Genomic DNA, 3,555 nt, shown 5'->3' with positions numbered 1-3,555 from the left:
ACAATCAAATAGATCCAATTAAATTTTATAATCAAAAAATATCATCAAAAATAAATAACGAACGGAGAAAATAAAGGAATCAACCTATAACCAACGCTGCTCTAACCGAGAACAAATTTATTTTTTGAAGCCAATAATTTTATAAGGCTCCGGAAAAATAAACAGACAGCTTGCGCCATCAGTGCGCTTATTCTTTTGTGGTTCGTTATTTATTTACGATCTTTTTTTCTTTTTTATAATACTAAAATCTATATAAACAAAATGTAGATTTACACTTTTTTATAGAGCATTTGCTAGTTTCCCTTCAAATAGTCCGATGACTATTACAAAAATATATGGTCAATACTCAGACTTACCCAATAATAAAAATTAGTCCAGCCGTTTCTGTACGTCTGTCTGTTTGCCCGGGCTAGTCTTTGGAACGACTAGACCGATTTTAATAGGACTTTCACTGCGAGATAGAGGACGTTAATGAGCAACATATAGACTATTTTTATGTCGAAAAAATACACGATTCCCGCGGGATCGGTAAAAAAACGGAATTACACGTGTACAATGTAGCGTGCGTCCGCTAGTCTACAACAAATAGGAAGCAGAGTGGAATAACACAAAGTTATTTCACCCCTTGTTATTGACATTCACGACTTCCCTTAACAGTTCGTTAATTGGGACAACGCAAAACATTTTAATCGCTCCAATAAATATCTGTTTTATTATTCAAATAACATTTATGTTGCTATTAGCACACGCCCACGACTTCGTTCTTGTGGAATTCGGTGTGGCTTTAAATTATTATGAGGGTTACACTTGGCTTAACAAAACTCACAATTTCACTGGGTTTTAATTTGTTTTAAATATAAAAATAAGGTTAGGTACTTTTTCAAAAATTGTTACACGTCCGAAAGCACGTTAACCGTCAGTACTTATAAAAGTTCCTGTCTTGATCAATTACATCTGATCATCATCAACAGCCGTTGGACGTTCACAGCTGGACATAGGCCTCGTATATGGACTTCCGAACAAAACGGTCTCGAGCCGCCAGCATCCAATAGCTCCCTGCAACCCGTTTGATGTCCTCAGTCCTCTATCTAATGAGGAGTCGACCAACACTGCGCTTTCCGCGGCGAGGTCGCAATTACAGCACCTTAGGACCCCTACGTCTATCGGCTCTTCGAACCATAGTTCGAAGTGCCCTGCCCATTGCCACATCAGCTTCGCACCATTAACAAAGTGACTTGGGTTCGTCTGCGGATCTCCTCATTTTTGATCCTATCACGCGGAGAAACTCCAAGCATAGCTCTAACAAAGTGACTTTGGTTCGTGTGCGGATCTCCTCATTTTTGATCCTATCACGCGGAGAACTCCAAGCATAGCTCTAACAAAGTGACTTTGGTTCGTGTGCGGATCTCCTCATTTTTGATCCTATCACGCGGAGAACTCCAAGCATAGCTCTAACAAAGTGACTTTGGTTCGTGTGCGGATCTCCTCATTTTTGATCCTATCACGCGGAGAAACTCCAAGCATAGCTCTAACAAAGTGACTTTGGTTCGTGTGCGGATCTCCTCATATTTGATCCTATCACACGGAGAAACTCCAAGCATAGCTCGTTCTATCGCCCTCTGAGTGATTTTGAGAAGCCTGGCCCTGTAGTGGGCTATTAAAATATACTGAATATGATGATGAGGGCTACCATAACTGCCTCGATGTTAGCCTAAATGGATCACGAGTGTAATCAGGAGGTTTTTGAGTTCCGATCGGGCTTTAATTTACAGAGCTTTTTGTAAAACTCTCGGCTAGAATTGGAAAGTAGTGTTACACCGCCGTGCTTTAGAGAGCTCGGTTATCAATCCCATGATTAAATAGGCTATTAATAATAATGTAATATCTACCATTTGACATTTCTATGCATTTAGTACAAGCTATGTTTTTACAACCCTGTAGTATAAAGGACTGCATGTCAACAGCCTGTAGACTGTTGACATGACAAAATTTAGTGTTACTACCGGATGTTATCAATATTCTGACAGCCGGATGCACCACGTGCCACGTTTGCCACGATGCCACGTGACAAACACGATGTCAATATACCAACTATTGAAATGACGAATGTATAAATACAAGCCTCTCGAGACGGTGGGTGTCATTCTAGAATTACAGCGATAGCAGTAGGGTGCTAAGTAGATATAGCATTCAATTAGGGTAATTCCAGGATAGATGCCCCAGTGGGATAGATGACTTGATTTTTATTTCACTATGTTAGGAGCACTGTAGGAGTTAAATTTTACTGTAAGTAACGAGTCCTCCCCCTGCAAACCTTAGTGTCGGGAGGAATTTCGACCGGAGTGCATGCGTTTCGTCTGTGTGAGTAAAAATGTTCCGCGGTGAGACGACAAAAGGCGCCAAAATAAGATTCGTAAGTTTTTTCAACAGTGTATTTTTTCTCTCGCTTATAATGTCAATTTTTTTTCTATTTGTCTGCTTGCATTGAAGATTAGCCTATGTAAACTGATATATTTTATAGTAATTGGAACTCAACTTTTGTTTTTATTGATAAGGGCATCTATCCCCTACAAAAAGTATAGTTGCCCCGTTTTTTATTAGGATAGATGCCTCAAAGGGCAACTATCCCCAACTGTTTATTATAAGTGTTGTGTTGTTGCAGGAGAGCAAAATGCCTCGTAAATATAAAAGGAAACAGGGTGTTGTCCCTCGTACTGTAACCTAGACCGAAGACAGTATGCTAGCAGCGTTTGAAGAGATGAAAACGGGAGAGAAAGGCGTAAATCAGATTTCTAGAATATAAGGAATACCATCTAAAATATTAAGACGAAGATTTGCCGTTAACAGCAATTCTTATTTTTAAAGTTACTGTATGTGTTGTTGTTTTAAATTTGAATTACTTTTACTTTGTATTGTATTGCATCATATCATTGTAGTTACTGTCTGGCATAATTATTACTGAAAAAATATATATATATCCAGCATTTATTTTTATTTGTTTTATGAAAACATGCTGTAATAACAAAAAACGACCCGTGGCTCTTACATTCAAATTAGGAGAAGCTGGATTTCCGCTGGACCGAACAGCAATACGTCAGTTAGCATACCAGTTTGCTAAAAAGCTACAACTAAAGTATAACTTTGACAAAGATGGCCAAGAAATGAAAATGAAAGTTATATAAAACACCATAAAGACTGATTATAATAATATAGTTGTTTGATTTCAGAACAAACCAATTACAATGTTCAATCTAAGTCGCCAATCCCCACTAAGGGCACCTATCCTCAGAAGTTTTTTCATGATAAGTCTTCTATCCGCCACAGTAGGCGTCTATCCCATTTTTTAGAGGTCCATAAAATTACAATTTACACAAAATTTACACAGTCTATATCAGAAAGATTCAGATAATATAGAACATTAAGAAATATATTTAATATCTCCCAAAGAACGCAATGCTCTAAGATTATAAAATTCGGAGTTATTTAGCATTTTCGAAAAGTGGGGCATCTATCCTGGACTTACCCTAAGTGAAAGTAATTAATTGAGTGATCAAA

The 3,555-nt window shown here is 37.9% G+C and overlaps 1 long non-coding RNA gene across 1 annotated transcript; it reads left to right on the top strand.

Annotated features, from left to right (window-relative positions):
* Positions 1-2,194: 2,194 nt before the first annotated feature.
* Positions 2,195-2,986, top strand: LOC128198419 (uncharacterized). The gene is made up of 2 exons (XR_008251139.1): positions 2,195-2,413; positions 2,663-2,986. It is a non-coding gene; the product is annotated as an uncharacterized LOC128198419 (long non-coding RNA).
* The last annotated feature ends 569 nt before the right edge of the window (positions 2,987-3,555 follow it).

This window comes from Bicyclus anynana, chromosome 10 (genome assembly GCF_947172395.1).
Source record: "Bicyclus anynana chromosome 10, ilBicAnyn1.1, whole genome shotgun sequence".
Lineage (NCBI taxonomy): Eukaryota > Metazoa > Arthropoda > Insecta > Lepidoptera > Nymphalidae > Bicyclus > Bicyclus anynana.
The sequence above is the reverse complement of the archived record's forward strand: the minus strand, read 5'-3'. Positions and strand labels throughout refer to the sequence as shown.